At 42.5% G+C, this 21,304-nt stretch overlaps 1 long non-coding RNA gene across 1 annotated transcript; it reads left to right on the forward strand.

Moving 5' to 3' along the window:
* The first annotated feature begins 813 nt into the window (after positions 1–813).
* LOC112661447 (uncharacterized) lies at positions 814–20,849 on the forward strand. The gene is made up of 4 exons (XR_003137712.3): positions 814–1,010; positions 3,206–3,358; positions 16,462–16,533; positions 17,067–20,849. It is a non-coding gene; the product is annotated as an uncharacterized LOC112661447 (long non-coding RNA).
* The last annotated feature ends 455 nt before the right edge of the window (positions 20,850–21,304 follow it).

Genomic DNA, 21,304 nt, shown 5'->3' on the forward strand with positions numbered 1-21,304 from the left:
GCACGCAGTCTGGTAACTCAGAAAAACTTCTCCATAAGGAACAGGCTGTAAGAAGCAGCCCCAGGAACATGGAAGTGAGTTTAGAGGGGACTGAAGGCACAGCCACATGTCTTGTAGCTCACGTCCTACAGGAGCCAAGGGCCTCAGGGCCCAGCAAGCAGGCATCAGGTGGCCTCCTACTCAGAGGTAAAAGTTCTCGGGGAGGACTTAGGAGCCGCCCTCTCCACCCTTGTATCTAAAATAAGGCTGCAGTTTTGCATCTGCAATGATTTGTGCCTGGAAATAAGGAAGTGAGATTCCTGCCTACTGGAAAGGCAGTTATGGGGGGCTGCTCTGGGAGGCCCGTGTGGCCTAGGCCTGCAGATCATGAGCCGCACGTGCAGGGGAAATGGGAGCTCCAAACAGGCAGCTGCTAGAAGTGCTGTTGCTCAGGGCAAGACAGCCACGGGGCTCTGTTTCCTGGCCTGGGATGTGGAGGTGCACACTGGCTCCTAGGGGAGGCGATGGTTCTCGCCCTGTGTCCTGGGGGACGCCTTTCCGTCCTGTAGCACTGGCTGCGGGCTGGCTCCCCACTGGCCATGCCTCCTGTGTGGCTTCAGTTCCTTCTAGCAAGCTCCTCCAAGCTGAATGCCAGCAGCACTGATTCCACGGAGGGAGCCTCAGTGGCTGATGCCTGGCGTGTGACACTCCACACGACCAGAGCAATCAGTCCCGGGCCAGGGCCAGAGCCAGGGACGTTTCCCAGGCCTTTGGAAAGAGAAACTGTCTGATGCAACAGCTTCAAGGGCAAACAGTCTCCCTTCCTCCAAATGGTACAGCTGAGAACACGAGGTCTGGACGTGAGGGTGGAGCTTATCTGAGTGATGTCTCCTTCTGCAGTCTGAGGCCGAGTCCGACGCCGCAGCAGGCAGACTGTGGAAATGGGGAGTCACTGATTTCCCTGCGTCCGGCTCTTCCTGCCCCTGCTGTTGACTTTTTCTTTGAACGAATGCATTTCCTATATGGTTTAGGTAAGTCTAGTTTTAATGACTAAGTATCAATTTCTATCTCAGTATTGTTCGATTTATGTTTTTACTAAGGCATGAGGTCAACTACTAATTTAATCTCTTCTTGACCACATGACAAAGTTGACCATCTCAAGATCCTTACCTGGGTAATTTTTTTTAAGATTTATTTATATTTCTTTTTTTTTTTTTTTCTTAGAGAGAGAGAGTGAATGGGGGGAGGGTCAGAGGGAGAGGGACAAGCAGACTCCCCATTGAACAGGGAACTCACCATGGGGCTCGGTCCCAGGACCCTGAGACCATGACCTGAGCCAAAATCAAGGATCCAATGCTTAATTGGCTGAGCCACCCTGGGGACCCTTTCCCTGGGTAATTCCACGGACCATGTGATTCGTGCACCCTCTCTGGGACGAGAAGACCCTCTCTTGCATATGGTTGCACACCAGGGGGAACATGAGCCCGGTGCTTGCATCACACCCATTCTGTGGAAAAACAGTCAATGCAAGCAATGAGACAGAGCGTGACACAGAGAGTGTGGTGAGCAGAAGCCTGACGTGACCCCCAATGACCCTCGCCCTTATGTCATGTTCTCCCCTTGAGTGTTGGAGGAATCTGTGAGCACAAAATATCACATTCCCATAAATATGTTATATGACAAAATGGATTCTGCAGATGTTATTAAGGTTGATGATCCACTGACTTTGAGTTAATCAGGAGAGAAATTATCTAGCTGGACATGAGCCCTGCAGTCCAGCTCTAGAGGTCGGAGGCAGGAAGTGAGAGTGTTGAACAGTGAGAGAGATTTGTCACTTGGGAGGTTCTCCACCGCTGGCTTTGAAAATGGAGGGGCCACGTGGCAGGGAGCATGAGCAGCCTGCAGGAGCTGATAGCTGTCTCCTGCTCACAGGCGAGGAGGAAATGGGGATCTCGGTCGCACGACCACAAACAATGAATCTGTCAAGAACCTGAACAAGCGGGGGAGTAGGTTCATCTCTAGAGCCTCCAGAAGAGAGCTCAGCCCACACCTTGACTTCAGCCTCACAAGAAGGGAGCAGAGAACCCAGTCATACCTTGACTAGACGTCCACCCCAAGGAGTCATGACCTAAGAAGTGGGAACAGTTTTAAGACTCAGATTTTATGGCAATTTGTGACACAGCAATAGAAGGACCTTGCTTGAAAGCCTCCCTCCACGGGCCTACGAGGCCATTCCTTCCCTGGCTTTTTCAAATACTTGGGAAAATAGAGTGCTTTATTTGTTTAGGTTTATTGAGACTGGAATTCCATTGTTCCTGACCAAAGTCTCCTACCGCAGCTCTTAAATTCTGTTATCTTCTGATACACTTCAAGGAAAAGGACTTCCCGGACAAGGCTTACTAATTTTCTTCGAAGCTTGGTGAGAATTTTTCACTGTTTTTTAAAAGAATCTGGTCAATACACCCTGCCACCAAAAAGCCAAGAAGATGCATGACTTTACCATTATATTGAACATTTTCCGTTATTTTTAACAATGTGATATTAACTTGTACTTCTGGGGTCCTTTTTTTTTGAACTTTCAAATTGGAAATATATGATCAACTTGTGTCAATTATCTGTTCATTCAATTTTCTGAACTTTCTATTGGAGCCCTAGTTTTCTTCTTACCAATTTTTGTGAGGATCCAATTAAATCTCTGTCATATTTATTGACATTGTTTCCAGTTTACTTTCCCTTTCATTTAATTTCCCTCATTTACTTGTTTGTCGGAGCTTCCTACTGCTTCTATTCTATTTGTGTTATTTGCTCCCTTCCCGATTTCGCATACAAGTTTTCACTCAAAATTTGGGAATTATGAAAGCTTTCTGGTACATATTTCACTTCTGTATCTATTTCTGGGATCTGTCTTCATCATTAGGCTTCCCAAAGATTAGGTCTTGGATTTTATACATCTGTTTTGGTTTTTGTGCGTTTCTGTTGTATTTTTTTTTCTTTCATGGTAGTTCCCAGGGGTCTCTCTGTCACCGGCTACAGAAGCCCAATTTGAATCGGCATGAACAACACTCAGTGACTTATTTAAGCGATGCTTGACTGGTTTGCAGATGTGAAGTGGGAAGAAAGGGCAGGTGGAGAAGCCTTGGGGGGGGGGGGATGGAGTGCTCCTTGCCCACCCTCCCCCCTCTCTTTTTCTCTCCACTTGAGGATCTCCATATATTATTTTTTCAAGGGGCAGACACTTCTCCATGCTGAAGACCACGTGGGAGCTCTGTCCTGACCCCTTACAGCACCCGAGGCACACAATGGCCCTGCTCTCCAGCAGTGACCAGGAAAGTCCAGGGAAGGCCCCACCGGCCCAACATACAGAATCAAGTAACAACTGGTAAGTATTTCCCCCAGAAGAAACATCTCGGCTGTCAATGATGAGAACTTTCAGCTCACCATTTTAAATCTGAGCTTTTAAATCTGAACTCTCTAAGGAAGAGTCTTTCCTCCAGTGTATTCTCTAGAATGTTCCGGCAGCTTTTTGGTTACATGGGTGTGAGTCCTCTCCTTCCTCTCCCCTGCTTTACAATGAACTATCTGAAGATGTACAGACTTCTCTGTATTCAGCACCAGGGGATCAAATTCTCCCTCATCCTGGATGTGATTCACTCTCCCACATTGACTGTGGCCAGTTGGCAAATAACCTGCCCCCGCCACTCCCAGCTGCAGATCTTGGTGGTTTTGCTGTTTAACCATTTCACACCCATAAACTACACTGGAAGCGCGTCAGCCGTGCCCAGCTCAATAATAATATGAGAAGATTCTGAGTCACACAAAGCCCTGTCGCATGACGCATAATTCAGAACACGGCTAGGGATCTCTCTTGATTGAAACAACTTCTCGAGAAGAAGTGCCTCCAAAATAAAGCAGGATTTACAGGGGCCGCAGCCGCTCGTGCACACACCCGCACCGCACTCGCTCTGAGGAGCAAGGCCTGCAGGACTCCACCGCTCTTGAAGTTTCTCGGCGGAGGCCGCACGATGGAAAGGCTTCTCTTACTTAACTCAGAGTTCATTTTTAGCAGGCGCGCAGGCGGCCCAGCTCGTTATACATTTATTACTCTGTAATGCACTTGGCAACTCACACAAGATGCCCATAGCTGTCCATACAGGGAGCCACAGCGTTTGAACCAAGATCTCCCTCATCCCCTCCGCAGCCCCATTAAGTCGGGGCGTAAATTATTAATTGTGCTGACTAAAATCAAAGCCCCAAACGATGCAAATAAAGTTAACCAACATACACTGGAAAAACAGAAGGATTCAAGGCAGCAGAGAAATGTTACTCCCCCACCCCACACACAAAAAGTGTCCTAAAAGCTGTCGTTAGGTGTTGCCATGTGGCTCTGGGTGACACCAGGGCCAACTCATTTAAGAATGGAGCCTAGGGAATTTGAATAAATTGCCATGTAGCCAACAGCATAAGCAGACAGTGATATTCGGGCCGAGCTCCGTGAAGAATGCTCTTCCCTGGCCCCCCTACTCTTGCTAAAATAACAGAGAAAAGCTTAATCCCAACATCCTTAGATTTGTCAAATAACACTTGTACCCTATTTACAAAGGGGTCTAGACTTAGAGACCCAACTCTTTTGCCAAGAATAAATGACCGATGTGGGGATCCTCTAGAAGCCCTGACCCCCCCCCCAGAGTTCTGCAGTCAGGGGTGGAGGGAACCCCAGCTGTCTACCTGCAGCAGGTGACCACACTCATTTCTGGGACAGTGTGGGGTGTGACGGGGAGTTACCACAAAGCCCTTGGCACTGCTCAGTGAGAGCCTCTGCTTTCAGCTTTGTAGGTTGGTCTGCAGCCTGGCTAGGATGTCTAGGAGGCTCGGGTCATGGACGCTTCCTTCGATCACTTGCAGACAGAGAGGCTGAGCATCTCCTTTGGTCAAGGTCAAATGCTCCCCTTCAGGAGGAGCCTGTTGTGATGAAGCAGAGCGGGACGGGAGCAGGAGGCACACACGTGAATGCTGCGGATCTGACCGCTCAGGACGCTGATCCCACATCCCTTCCTCCTCACCCAGCTGAGGGCTTTGCCAACCCTGCAACAAAGTGGGAGGGAAGGCTAATGTCAGATGCTCAAATTAGTGAGTTACTTCTATACATATAATCAAAAGAGCCCTCCAGTGATTGTCATCTGTTTTCCTAGAATAACATGTTTAATTAAGTCTAGCTGTCAAAATTGAGTAAACCACAACTAGCATTCACTGCGCACGAAATGACACGTTGGAATACTTAATGATAACTTTTAAGGCATTTAAGCTTTTCTCTAGTATTTCAACAAAGAAGGAGACCAGGAACATAGTGTTTTGCATAGAACTTTGCCTGAACATCACTGTCTCTGCTACTTCCTGTACAGAGAGTCCAGGATTTCCAAATTTTAAAAAGGGTGAAGCAAAACAAACAAACAAACAAAATTAGAGTTGGATTCGGTTCTCTACTCCTTCAATATCTTTCTGGCATTTCACTGTGTTCAACACAATGAGCCCTCCTCCTTGGGTAGGAACCAAAGGGGAATAGGCCCATCTTCCTACTGAGCAGCTAACCGTCCGCCTCTGCCTCCGGCCACGGACCCTGCTGGACATTGTGGAATGGAGGCCTCCTAACTGTGGGGCCCCTCCTGCTACACACACGCAGGCGTCCTGGTGGCAGCCTTCTGTGCCTCCAGAATTAGCTGCCATTTTGCAATAAGGACCCAACGGTGTATCCAAAAAACATTGACTGTGCACCTGCATATATATATATATATATATATATATATATATATATATATGAAAAAATCCTCAGGGCTCTGTCCTTAAAAACTTATAATGTGACAGTGATCAAAATTAATTTGACTAAACCAAGATGGGGGGAGCGGTCCGAATGGAGGGTGCAAACCCAAATAGCTCCCTCCTGGAAGGGCCATGATGTTGCACAGTGGACTTTCTGCAACTTGCTCTTCCCGTCCCACAGAGCAAAGTTTAAACACTTGTCTCTAAAAATGGAGAAAACTCAAGAACAGCTGTGCAGAAATGAACACATTATGTTTTCCCAGAATAACATGTTTAATTAAGTGCCTGCCGTGTGCCATTGTAATCCCTATGTGATCACAACAACAGTGACTTAGACTGTGTGCCCGGCATGCTTTTCAGTGCTTTACAAACACTAATTCATTTAATCCTCTAAGCAGCCCTGTGGACAGGTAGCGTTATCAGCCCCATTCCACAGATGCAGGAACAGAGACACAGAGGGGCCATGTACTTTGCCGAGGGCTGCACAGCCTGTAAGAGGAAAAGCCAGGATTGAAATCCAGGCAGTCTCACTGTGGACTCCGTGCTCTTAGCTGCGGCGCCTTATCCCAGGCGGGGAAGCAGCGAGTGTCAAGTGCAGAAACAGGAAGTAGCAGGAATAGGGAAAAGGAAAAGTAAGTAAGTTTAAGCAGATTATATGTGAATGCAAATCCTAACTTCACAACTGATCAACCACCCAGACGAATAACATCTGCAAAAGGGGGGTAATGGTATCTGCCTCCCAGGGGTGTTGTGAGGCTTCAGTGATGCACAAACACTGTTCACACAGCGTCCAGACTTCGTTGGTGAGCAGAAGCTGTTGATCACCTCTCCTGACCCGGGGCCCTCCTTCACAGATGAAGGTTTCACTCCAGGGCAGGACAGGCACTGCCCTCCCTGAAGTGCTCCCCGTGGGTTCACGGAGCCTGCAGAGACACTGCTAATGCATCCTGGTGAAGACACAAGCATCCAGGCCACCCAGACCACGGCGATGTGCCTGGTTATGCCTGGAGTCCCTTCCAGGTCCAGCAGTCTCTCTATTCCGGGAGTAGAGATTATCCTACTTAGGGTCATCACCAGCATGCTGATGGATATTCGCAGGATGAAGATGCTTTTACATCCGGAAATTAAATTAAGAGTGTCCCTAGGCAAACTTCTCTTGCCTTTTGTAGAACATAGCGGCTGGAAACTAACATATTGTGTGTCATTTTTATGTGTGTAAGTACAAACCAATGATTCCTCGGTTCTAGGAAGTCCAGAAAAAACACGGTAGGGAAAAAAAAAATGTTAGAGAGGTATTGGAGGAAAGGGGGACTCCTCTTTGTTTAATTGAAATTTCCGCAAAGTCAAAGCAAAAATCTGATATGATTTCAGATTGTCCAAACGGAATACTTTTTCCTTTTTAAACAGCAAATTAGAAAATAACTCTGCATGCATCGCTAATGTCCAAATGGTGACGAATATCATCAGATGATATTCCCAAGCAGCTACTTATCGTTAGCTGCATACTGTTTTGATAGTCGGTATAGAGGATTATGTAAGTGAGATGTTTGGGAGGAGGGGGTGGGAAGAAGGAGAAGGGAAAGGTGATACATTTTCCTAATCTGATTTTACAATGGCTCCATTACTCTCTTTTACACTTCATTTACTCTGTGCTTCTAAATGTATATGGCTCGTGAATGGGTTCCACATCCCCTGGAATATTGCCTATCAGGCTTCATATCTTAAAACCCAACACCTCTGGCAGAGCTCCCTAATCCTCTTTAATGGTTGGGCTGATTGATCTCATTAATTGGCAAAAGCTATTTATTTCTTCTCTAATAAATACTTCTTAATTCAATTAATCTCCTTCCTAGAGCATATGCTAAATTTAGAGATAGCGCTTCAACTGCAGAGGTACCATGATGCAGGAAGATTGCTATAATAGCAAATTCATTCTTTCCAGAACATTAGCCCAGAATTTTTAATAACCTCACAGGAGCAATCAGGTTTGCACAGCAGCACAATGGCTAAGTCTCTGGCCCAATTTATTCTCTTACTCAGATACCCACTCTAATTCACGAGCTTGAAACGTATCAGTTTTAAATTGGGAATTTAGAGGTCTTCTTGATAGAAAGCAGTAAAGTAGTACGCTCCTATTCCAGGCATGTCTAATGGAAATCTTATTCCTAACTGTTATTAAATTACTTGGATATTGTGTTCGTGGTTTCTGTGACCCATTACATACTGTAACATCTTTATTTAAATGGCATCTTGGGCCATCTTTTCAGCAACCTATTAGAAAATAGCCAAGTTGTCTATTACAAAGGGACACACCTATTAACAGTTGTAAATTGAGTAAATTCTTCTTTATCATTTACTTGGTCAACAAATTAAGGAATCAACAAATGTTCACGAAGCATCATAGAGGTGGGAGGACCACTGCATGCCCAGGATTGGCTTAGCCTGGGTCTCCTTGCAAAGAGAACTTTACACCTTTTATGCCTTTTCCTTGTCGTGTCTTTATGCAGCCATCTTCTGGTTCTTGTGTTTCCGAATTTTCCCCGATACTCATATGGCAAATCCAATTCCTGAAGTTTGCAGGGGAAAAGGACACATGCCAAATTTACAGATATGGGACTTCCGCATAAGAGAATCATGTGTTTGGTTAGCAGAGGGGTCGAAGAAGTTTCAGTAAAGTGAAAGGCCCAGTGCGCTGTGATGGAGAAAAAGGCGGACAGAGTTCTTTGTAATAGGTCAAGATCGCAGAGTATGACTCAACCTGATAGCCAGGGTCACCCCCACCTCACACACTGACTCACTCCCTCTCCCACCCCCACCCTCTGCCTTTTCTCTTCCTTCTTCTCTGGCTTCTGGGCTTCACATCTTCCACTTGGAGGACTTTGAAAGCATGGGTGTGTTTGCTTTGTTGAACAAAGACACTTCCTTTCCTAAAAATAAAAAATAAAAATTACTAACTGTTAAGATCCCTTTTTAGAGAAAAGCCAAAAGTTTGGAAACAAAATCCTTAAAATTACATCAATAGGGAAGCGATTCAGTTGAGATGATGTGTCCATATTATAGAATATTATGTATTTCTAAAAAGAATGAGGTAGAACTGACCATTTGGCATCAGAAGGTTGTTCACAACATTTTAAATTCTTCTTGAGTATTGAGTAGATACAATATGACAAATCTACGTAAAGATTCCCAAAATAATTCTCAGAAGTCCCAAAAAGAGTCCCAAAATAATTCTCAGAAGATCAGCTTCCTAGGACCCAAAGTCCCAAAGTGCTCATCAGAGAGCACAAGAACTTGAAGTTTTCTAAAAGGATGACTTTGGCATACCAAGGGGTTTCCAAATTGGTCAAGTTATTTAAAATTCTTTGTTTTTGACAAAAAAAAGGAATATATATATATATGGAATAACCATCTAGCAGCCATGAACTCACTTAGCACTTTAGGAAAATTGATAATTACCATTGAGCTCTCCTTCCTAATCTCACTTCCTTCTGTCCCCTCTCAAAGTAACTCATCACCTGGACTTTTAAGTTTATTTCCCTATGTTCTTTAGAAAATTATTCTTATTTTCCTCCATCCATAAATAATGGCTTTCAGAGGAATGAAATATACCTTTTTTTTTAAAGTAAACTCTATACCAAATATGGGACTTGAACTCATGACCTCGAGATCAAGGGTTGCAGGCTCTTCTGACTGAGCCAACCAGGAGCTCCAAAAATCTACTTTTTGTATTCTCTTGTGACTTGCTTTTTCCACTCAAAAACCAGTTCATGACATCTATCCAGATGTGTACCGTATAGCTGGTTCATTTTAACTGCTGTGTAGTATCCCATGGCAAGCATAGACCACAGTTTTTAAAGATACCACTGGGCTTTCTGGTTTCTTACAGTCTTTGCTATTACAAAAAGTGCTACTGTCCTTCATATTTTTGAATATTGTAATTTTTCTCCCAATCTGGTGACTGGGTAGTATGGTTGTAATTTGCATCTTACCTGAATACTAATGAAGATGAACACCTTTTCAAGTGCTCATAGGTCATCATGTTTTCTTTCATAAAGACCTATTCAAACCTTCTGCCATTTTACTCTCATTTTATTAGCAACTTTAAAAGTCAATTGTGTAGAAGTTGTTTATACATTCTGAAAATGACTATTATATGTATTAGTGAAAGAATCTCCCAGTTTGGAATTTATCTCTTCATTCACTTCATGGGAAGTTTTTAATATTTTTAAATTCTTTATTATTATTATTTAGTTTTTTAAGTCTTTATTTTTTAGATGGATTTTAGGTTTACAACAAAACCATGAGGGAGGTTCAGACATTTCCCTTCTACTCCCTACCCCCACACATGTACATCATTAACACCACTCACCAGAATGGTGTTTTTGTCTGCTTTTGTTTTTGTTTTACCAAGGAAGACCCTTTTTAAAAGTGGAGCTTTGACTGGAATTGAGTTCCTCAATCAATCTGGAAAATTGACATCTTTGCAATAGTGTGTTATTCAATCCATGAACATGGTATATCTCCCTAGGTATTTAAGACTACGAAGGTGGTTTATCTATTTTTCCCTTCTAGTCTTGTGTGTGCATTTTTCTATATTATGAGGCTATTTCTTAGTTTACAAATTTAAAATTATATTTTTCTGACACTGATGTTAGTAGCCCTCTTGTTCTCTCATAATTTACTTTAGAATTTAGATAGAGTCTCTTGTTTGGTAGGAACATAGTTGCACGTGTTTGTTTGTTTGTTTGTTTCAGTCTTTATTTGGCTACTAGAAATTCTCCCACTGTTCTGTTTTTAATCCTTCTGAAATCTTTTATGCTATATGTCCATTATAAAAAGTGTAGAGTTTGGGTTATTTTTTAAAATCCACTCAAAATCTAATTCAATCACAACTAGAGAATTTAGCCTTTTAAAATTTAAGTAATGACTTATTCTGATTTCTCTTTATCATTTTCCATTTTCTGTTTGTTCTGCTTTTTAACTGTTTACTATTTTCTTTTGTCCTTTTGAATTCAGTTTGTTTTTCTTTACTAGTATTTTGAAAGTTACATGCCTTATGACCATTTTTTGGTGGTCACCACAGAAGACCTAACAGAAGAGCTAACAGAAGTTTTAATACGCACACAATGCATGTTAACAAATATTTTTTAGCTTGATCCAGATTATGTTAGGACCTGAGAACACCTCAAGCCCAGTCCTCATCCTTCTGATTTACACACTTTTGTGGTAGCTGCAGCCCAACAAAGAATGTAGCTGATGCCTTAGAATTCATCTGGGCAATATTTTTCCTGAAGCTGAAGTTCCTTTCCAATATTTTCCTCATCCCCACTTCTGTTCTCCGGGGATCCTCTGTTACCAGCTTTGGATGGAATCCAAGAGTTAATCTAGAGGATTTTGTGAAACCAGAGAAAGTGACAGGAGGAAACTGCTTCCCCTGGATCCATTATTTCCAGGATGAACATGACCAGAGAATATTCTCCTTGGAACTCACCTGTCCCTGGCAAAAATCAAACCCACAGGGTCTCAGACTGTAGTGATCAAAAGTTGTGTCTACTGGCATCTCCTAGGTTTGGGGGATCTGTCTAGTTGTAAGAGTCCTTCAGAGAAGGGAACTCTGAGGCGCTATGAGAGGAAGTGACTGAGGTCACCAGGGAGTCAGTTGGCAGACCAGAAATAGACTTCAGGTCTCACTCTCAGTTCAGACAAGGCAGCATGTTCTGCTTTGATGCTGAGAGACAGAGACAGAGACGGGGACAGAGAGACAGACACAGAGAGATTCAATAGGTATGTTCTTCACTCTTTCCCCTCAAGCTCACCTGAAAATCCCCTGCTAACCAGTTTTAGGATTAAGAATATTCCAGCCAGAAGAAGCCCCGAATGGCAAGAACTATAGCCGCTCTTCCCCCAGCTGCAAACCACATCTTGTGATTTCCGCAGTACTCTGTGCCTGTTGGTTTCTCCTTGCCCTGTTGCTGAGTGTGGGAAAATTCTGCATTGGAAGGTTCTTTCTTCAACACTTTGGGAGTTGGCCCCTGCAAGCCCTTTCCTCCTGAGGATACCAGCCTGCATCTACATCTGCAGGAGGAACCGCTCTGAAATGGTGTCAGGTTTTGGCAACCACAGTGAGAAAGCATACTTTTGACTTGCCTTTCACCCAGCTCTGATATCCCAAGATTAGGGCCTCAAAGGTCTGAGAAAATGTGGGGAGTTCTACTCCCTGTGCCCTTTTGTAGAAGAGATTTGTCTTGCCTCATTTTTTTTTTTTTTTTCAGTTTGTAAAACTTTTCTTTCCCAGTTGGGCTGCTTGAGGTCCTACACATGGTGCCCCTAAGGGAGACCAAAAGCATAGTCAGTGTGGTAGGAGAGAAATGAGTACAAGTCGAAGCAGTCCCTTCTCATTGCCTCTCTTTCCCAGAAATAAGAGGTTACAGAGAAAACACAAATGGACTCTAAATCTGGTTAGATTTGCAGAACCTCAAGGTTTCGCTGGGTCAGGAACAGGGTAAAAATAGACTCTCAGGATGAATCCTGGCCAGGAAAAGACAGACAAGTGAAGGGCAGGAAAATGTATTGTAAAATTTCACTTTTTCCAACTTCCTATTTGGTTTCACTGGTTTTCTCTGAATCATTCATTTCTCTTATCATCTTTAAGGCATTACCAATGAGCCTACTGGAAAACCAGAATCCAGGGGATTGCAGAGCAAGGAATTTTCAAAGGTCTGCTTATAAAATCTGTGGCAAAGGTTCTGAAAGTGGACCACCTGCCCACAGAGACAGTTAGACAAATTCCCATAATGTAGGACCCCACCTCCCAACACAAAACATGACCATGGAGCCCGGAATACAGACTCCAGGGACCCAAAGAAGAGGGACAACGGAAGGTAGCTTAGTCATCTGAATGCTTCCAGCTATCCTAGACAAGTAACTGCTTATCTTATTTCTGAAAATCTCCAGGATGGGGACATTCCTGCTTCCCCTGACAGCTAGTTCCTCTCTTTCAGAACACTTACGCTAATTTCCCTCAGGGCAACCCAGCCTGTTTTCATACAGTTCCTCATTCTCTCCAGATGCTTCCATTATATTCTAGGGTCACAGAACCAGGCAGTGGACATGAAGATTCTATTTATCTGTCATTATGGTCATAATAATCTCTTTTTAAAGGACTATCTCAAGAGATTAAATTGCCTAAGGTCAGCAATGGTAAGAATAGCTCACGCTGGTGAGAAATTCTCTCTTAGGACAGTTAGTCAAGTTCTTTGGATTGAAAGTAACAGAGACCTACTCAAGCTGCCTTAAGTGAAAATTTGTTTTCATTTTCATTTTTTTCCCAATAAGGAATAAAGGATGCCTGTGGCACCCAAGGGCAGAGAGGTAGCCCAGGGTTTATCGGAAATTGGAACAAGGAACAGGAACATCCAATTTGAACCCAGCCAGGGACCTAGGTTCCTCTCTCATCTCCACCAGGTCTTACAGGGTCTTATCTCTTCCTCCTTGGCTCTCATTCCTGTAACTGCAAGATGCATTTCCCTGTTGAGGCACATAGATGACCAAATATAACTACCCTAACTTCAGCCTCATTGCCTTTCTTGCATAACACCCAGCATATTAGGTAACAATTCCAAATTCCTGGGGGTGAAAATCAAACTAGCCCATTTTAGAGATAAAACTTAGTTCAGGAGTCTGTACTCTGAAGGGAAGAGGTGAGGTATGGTTGAAATAACAAAGGACTAACCGCTGTGTGTGGGTGAGACCTATATGGGCTCCCGGGACCTATCTACTATAGAAGCTAGCTAATAACCTTCATTTAATAATTAATTTAATTATTAAATAAGCCTTGTCCATGCTCCTATGTGTAAGGAAAAGGCATCTCTGGAAACTTGGAGGAGAGAGATGTATCTGCATTCTTTCTGGGCATTCTTTACTTTGGTTAGAATTACACCTCAGTGGGTAAGAAACTATTGAGTGGGCCTGAGTCCTCTCTGGGCATGATCAGTGGTGGCCCACATCTATCAGCTGGGCAAATTGGCTTGCTAAGAGATCACGGGTTAGGTCACTGATGGGTCAGTTAGTAGTACCATGGTCTTTGATATAGACAGACCATCAGTACTAAACCCATACCCAATGTGTGCTGGTGACCACAGTATGTGTGTGCAAGACATTAAGGACAGCCAAGCCCATCTACCACTTGGAAGAAAATTGCAAAGCCCAAATGCTCTTGTTTGAAATTAAAAAGTACGTTTTCACATGGGTAATGGAGGGCAGTAAGAATATCGAGCCATAACTATGTGCAGATTTCAATGTCAGAATTTACCACATGCAATGTCTTAGTCCCTTCAGGCTTCTACAAGTAAATACTGTAGACCTGGTAGCTAATAAACAACAGAAATCCATTTCTCCCAGTTCTGGAGGTTGCATATCTGAAATCAGGTGCCACCATGGTTGACTAAACGCCTTCCTCCCAGTTGTAGACTTCTTACTGCTCTCACAACGATGGAAGGGGCTAGAAATCTCTCTGGAGCCTCAGTTATAAGGCACTAATCACAAACATGAAGGCTGAACCCTCACGGCTTAAGTACTTCCCAAAAGTCCCACTTTCTATACCACCATATTGGGCATTAAGACTTCATGTATGAATTTTTGGAGGACACAAACATTCAGACCATAGCACAAATTTATAAAACAGCCCCTGACTTCCTGAGGACTCTCCATATATTCATCTCCTCCCTCCACATAGTATTTATCACCCTGAATGGCACTGCATTTCATGTTTGTCCTTCTCAGTAAACGTTGGGGTTCTCGGGTGAAGACATCATCCTATCTTAGCATATTATAGGCTTAGGACCTCACCCATTACCTGGTATATAGCAGGAACAGTTGACAATAGAGGGATGAATAAGTTATGATGGAGAAAAATTTAGGACTTGGAGAAAGAAAGGAAAGGACCGAAAGGAAATGGGGGAAGAAGGAGGCAAACATAACAAACATGACACTATAGTAAGTGTTGGTGGCATGCTTCCTGTGGTTCAGCTCTGCAAGCAGTCATGTCAGTGTCCTGGGCCAGGCAAGACATCAACACAGAGGTGCTATTTGGCTTCACTCAAGACTAAAATTTCCAAATGCCATCTTGGTTTAGGGAGTTCTCTGCTCCTTTGTGTAGCCTTTCCCATAACGTCTCCAATGGCATTGTCTCCAAGTCGGATCAAGAAGGCAGTGCTGCTGGCCGTTTACTTTCATGAGGGACTACACTTTAGTGTGACTGTGTTTCATCAACTTGGGCCAATGGTTCTTGACCTTCTTAGGAGGAATAGTTGGCTGGATGCATCCCAGGCCTGCCCTGATAGCTGAAGAAAGCTCAGGAAAATACACAAACTCAAATAGCATTGCAGGCAGTTTCTGGGTTCATAGCCCTGAGATCTCTGATCAAGGGCTACTGGACTCTACTATTTGGCTCATTTTTTTTTTATTTTAATCTCCTGCTTTCTAATTGGAGAAGGTCCCTACTTAGAGGATTATCGGGCATCAATAACCAGATAGGGAGAGAGATGCTTCTTAGATCAGATTCGGGCTTCAAAGGATAGGAATGAAATGTTAGTCTTCTGGGTAATTGGGAGAAGATAAGGTAGCAAGGTGATGTAGGTGCATTTATCCCATCCCCTTGGCTCCTACTGATTCTGCACACACACACACACACACACATGCACACACACACACACACACACACACACACACACACACTGGCCACTGATGGAAGTCTCGAAAAATTATTACCTCTGGGGAGCAGCCCTCTATCAATGATCAATGAAAGTCCATGGCTTAATATCCTACGTTCCTCCGGGTGGAACATAAGTATGGTCTATGCTGTATCACCTCCCAGAGGTCCCCTTGGGATTCTGCTTCAGTTGCCCATAGGGATCACTTGCTCATGAATGCACCAGTGTTGGTTTCCCTGACTCACTTTCCAGTCCACCACCAGGGCTATCTTGGCTCAACTCCAGAGAAAATACCTGCACATATATCCTTGTTTCAAGGCCAGCTTCTGGGTGAGCACAACCTACCATAGCCAGTGGTCAGAACTCTGAACAGTCAGGTCAAATACCACAAGGGCTTTATAACGTGTTCAAGAGAGATGTGATCTCATCACTCTGTTCAGTATCTGGCCTCTAAGAAGAATGGTCAGGAAACAGGGAGAGCATATTTGAGAAGTCACCTCAGTGCACCTGCTGATGTGGCCCTGATGGGAAATGACATGTGTCTCAGCTCAGGCTGCCTCAACAGAACACCACAGACTGGGGGGCTTCAGCAACAGACATTTATTTCTGATAGTTCGGGAGGCTGGGAGTTTAAGGTCAAGGTGCTGGTGGTTTTAATTCTTGGTGAGGACTCGCTTCCTGACCTTGTAAACCGCTGTCTTCTTACTGTGTCCTCCCACAGAGGAAAGAGAGAGCTGTCCTTATTCTCTTAAGGGCACTAATCCCATCACAAGGACCATGCCCGTGTCCTCATGGAAACCGTATTACTTCCCCAAGGTTCCATCTCCAAATATCATCAGAGCAGGGAAGGGAGGCTTTCAACATGTGACTATGGGGAGACGTGAACATTCAGAGCAGGACAAGGTGTATAGTTGGAAAATTCTACATTCTTTCCTGAGTGCATAACCTTGTTTTTCAGATGGTGTTGCTATATGGTTGGTTGTTGTGGTTGTCTGAAGTACTTCTACTCTGTCTTCGGATGTCTAATCTGGTGAGTTCATTTTCCAGGGGACGTCAGCTTCTCTAGTCATGTGTGTTGAGGAAAGGCCGGTCCTGGTCTGCATGAGTCCCAAGAGCTTAATGGGACGGGAGAGAGCCCAGAGCAACAGCACCAAACACCTACTTTCAGATACTCCAGGAGACTCTTCCAGTTAGGTTTTCACCTTTAAACCCATAGCGAGTGGTTCTCCAAGGACGTCAGCATCAGCAGCACCTGGGAACTTGTTAGGCATGGAAATTACTCATCCTACACCTACTGTAGCAGAAATTCTGGACTGGGCACCAGCAATCTGTGGCTCAGCAAACCTTCCAGGTGAGTATGAGATACATGCTCAAATCTGAGAACCACTCCCCAAGAGTGTAGTGGTAGTAGAGGGGCAGTCTTGTAGACTCTGGCTTTGGTGGTTCAGAATCAGAAGAGTAGGGAGTCAAATGCCTAAGAGTAGCTACTCACCCCAGCTATCCATTCATTTCCTTCAACATCCCACACCAATCACCTCTTCTCTGCCCTGATATCCCCCACAGCTCCTGGCATCAGTGGCCTAGAACCTTGCTGAAGAGTTATGAAATAAAGAAAAGAAGCAGAAATCGCCTTGTGGGCAAAAGGAAAAAAGGAGAAGTCAAAAGTTTCCCGGTCAATCTGTCATCCTGCTGCAATTCCTGGCCCTTTCTTCCACCAGCTGCAACTATCTATCTTCCCTTACACATAAGTTCAGGACAGCCTCAGACTCCTGAAGGGATTCACCTGCTTTTGTTCATTTTTGTTAATTCTCCCTTGATTCCTGTAATTTCATCGGGCTTAATTTGAAGGTAGGGAGCCAAACCTGCCTTGATATGCCATTTTGTCACCTACTCTGGGAATTCCAATCCTGTATGTCTCTCAAGCTAATTTTCTAGAATAATCCTGCTGTGGCATTCTAAACAGACCTACCACTTGTATGCTTCTTTATAGATTTTATTTTGTAGAGCACTTTAAGGCTCACAGAAAAATCGATATGAAGGTAGAGATTTTTCTTAAACCTCTTGTCCCCGTACACGCACAACCCCTCCCACTATTAACATCTCTCAGCAGAAGGGTAATAATCCATGAACTTGCACATACACATCATCATCACCCAAAGTCCATAGTCTACATTAGGTTCACTCTTGGTATATGTTCTATGGATTTTGACAAATGTGTAATAACATGTATCCACCATTATAGTATCATATAGAGCAGTTTCACTGCCCTAAAATCCTCTGAACTCTTCCTATTCATCCCTCCCTCCCCCCAACTCTTGGCAAACTGGTTGTTTTACCTTCTCCATATTTTTGCCTTTTCCAGAATGTCATGTTGTTATGTATATGGCCTTTTCAGATCGGCTTCTTTCACTTAGTAATATTATTTAGGTTTCCTCCATGTCTTTTCATGGCTTGACGATTCCTTTCTTTTTGGTGCTGATTAATATTCCATTGTCTGAACAGACCTCAACTCATTTCAACATTCACCTATTAAAGGACATTTCGGTTGCTTCCAAGTTTGGCAAGTATGAAGAAAGCTGCTATAAATACCCATGTGCAGGTTTTTGTGTGGACCCAAGTTTTTTAATTGTTTGGGTAAACTCCAAGGGTAGTGATTGTTGGATCATATGATAAGAGTATGTTTAGTTTTGTAAGAAACTTTCAGACCTCCCAGATGCACCATTTTTCATTCCCACCATCAGTGAATGAACATTCCTGTTGCTCCACATCACCAGCATTGGGTGTTGTCAGTGTTTGAGATTTTGGTCATTCAAATAAGTGCAGAGGGGTATCTCATTGTTGTTTTAATTTACATTTCCTTCACAACATGTGATGTTGAGTATATTTTCACATCTCTTCATGTTACTTCTATCCTTTTTATTCTACTAGCAATGAGGTTTCTGATAGCAAATGCTGTCAGCATGTTTCTTCATGAAATTATTGCATTGATTCTTTCTTAGTTTTTAATTTGGGATCAACTTTCTCCAGAACTAAAATTGCATCCCCATTTCATAAAACTAAAAACAAAATGAGCTCAAGTATTTGACTCACTATTAGTAATACAGCTAGTCCCCATTCTTCTAGCCCAAGAATTGATATCGTTAAGCATATTATCATTTTTAGAATTATCCTGAATCCATTTGAAAAGTTGGAGATTAAATTTTTATCTATTTTCCTCAATGAATAAGTAATGGTTCATCATGTAACCCTTTCAATTCCTTACGATTCAGAGGGTATAAATCATCAGATCTAAACATACTGAATAAAATCAACTTCTACATTTTTAGTTGCTTTCTTTCCAATTCTAGTACATGTTTCATCTTTCCAACATAGAAACTTTTAGTTTTAGCTCACAGGTTTTTTAAGAAAGCAAATAAAATCTATGAAAAGTTCCCAACTTCTTAATTTTACATTAAATTTCTATTTTCACCAAATGGATAAAGAGCATGCATTTTAAAAAACTACAACAACAAAATAGCAATAAAATTGCTTGGGGAAGATAAAATAAATTTAAATAATTAATTATGGATTATAAAGCATTCCTCTTGTGGATAAATTTGAGTATCTCAAAATGTAATGAAAATTAATATATGACAACGAAAACACAACTAACAGAAGAAGAAATCGGTAAGTTATATTTCATCAAAATTAAAAATTTTGTGCATCAATAATACTACCCAGAGAGTGAAAAGACAGCCACAGAATGGGCCAAAATATTTGCAAATTACATATCTGGAAAAAATTCTGGATATTGGAATATATAAAGTCTAGTATGCCCAGAATATATAAAGTATCCAGAATATATGAGGAACACTTACAACTCAACAACAAAAAGACACGTAACCCAATTAAAAAATGAGTAAATGACTTGAATAAATCTTTCTCCAAAGAAGATAACCAAAGGGCCAACAAACATACTAAAAGATGCTAAAAATCATTAGTCATCAGGGAAATGCAAATTAAAACCACTATGAAATATCATCTTACAAACCCCTAGAATAGTTGTAAGCAAAAAATTGGCAGATAATGAGTATTGGTGAGAATGTGGAGAAATTGGAACACTCATACATTGCTGGTGGGGATTTTTTTTTTTTTTTAAGATTTTATTCATGAGAGACACACACAGAGAGGGAGAGGCAGGGATACAGGCAGAGGGAGAAGCAGGCTCCATGCAAGGATCCCGACATGGGACTCGATCCCAGGACTCCAGGATCACACCCGGAGCTGAAGGCAGCGCTAAACCGCTGAGCCACCCAGGGATCCCCTGCTGGTGGGAATTTATAACAGTGCAACTGCTATGGAAAATGGATTAGAAGTTCCTCAATAAGTTAAACAAAGAATTACGATATAACTTAGCAATTCCACCCCAAGGAATCTACCCCAAAGAATTCAAAACAGGTGTTCAAACAAAAACATGTACACAAACATAGAGCTACTGTAGCTCTGTTCACATTAGCCAAAAGGTAGGCATAACCCAAGTGTTTGTCAACAGATGAATGAGTGTACAAAGTAGGCATATGATAGAATGTTGTTTAGCTATAGAAAAGCAATGAAATACTGATACATACTATAACATGGATGACCATTATGATCAAAAACACTGTGCTAAGTAAAAGAAACCAGACACAAAATATCGAATTCCCTTTACAGGAAATATCCAGAATAAGAAAATCATTAGAGACAGAAAGGAGATTAGTGATTGCCACTAATTAGTGGGCTGGGGGAGAAGCAAATGGGAGCCATTGCTTAATGAGACCCCCATACGGGGGTTCCATGGAGATGATGACAGTACTCTGGAAGTAGACAGTGGTGATGTTACACAACACTGTGAGTGTACTTATTGCCACTTAATTGAACACTTCAAGTCGGTTGGGTGGTAAATTTTATTTATGTGTATTATACAACAATAAAAAAGACAAATGCTTCAAAAGTGTAATTTGAATTTGTTTCACCAGTCAACTCTGTTTCAGAAACTAGTGCTTCCATTGTTCAAAAATATAATTGTTCTGTTTTAAGCTTCTTTACAGGAGCAGGGACTTGCAGCAACGTTTCTCATCTTCAATCTCATGCTCTGGAAAAACATTTTGTTTGTTTTGGTGAATACACTTTGTTTTTCAGTTAATTTGGCCCCCAGGTGTGTGTGGTAAATCTTGGGACTTGAAATGTGTGATACAGTCTTCATAAATCCTTTTGGAGACATATTATTCATGGGCCTTGCTAAACTTTGTAGCTCTGGGTTTTATTTACCAGTGTTCAATAAACCCAGTCATTCACTTTCTCAATAAAGTTAAAAATTAGGATTTTAAAATATCTGCATCCAACCCTCTTGGATTCATTATTCTCTTAGATTTAAATAAATTTTCAAAACACTTTGCATATTATGCCTTTTGTTGCCCCTTCCAAATACCTGCAAAATGCTTAAAACTATCCTGCAGCTTGAATCATCACTCACTTGTGCAGAGCTAGTAACTTTTCATCTCAGAACATAGGCGTACATCATCAATTTTTACTGCCCCCAAATACTCATTTCTATGAACATTGTTTTATCTTGTGATGAACATTTAGTTTATTTTTAATATTTGTTTAAAATCCTTATTCCAATGAATATTAATACACACACTCACACACACCTATTGCTTGAGCATGTATTCCTTGAAGTTACACCAGAAAAGTTGCACATTTACATTTTGCTTTATATCAACATGTAATGCTTAACTGTCCTCAGAACTGCCCCATGGACGCCACTGATGAGCCTTCAGTTC

This window comes from Canis lupus, chromosome 18, assembly GCF_003254725.2.
Source record: "Canis lupus dingo isolate Sandy chromosome 18, ASM325472v2, whole genome shotgun sequence".
Lineage (NCBI taxonomy): Eukaryota > Metazoa > Chordata > Mammalia > Carnivora > Canidae > Canis > Canis lupus.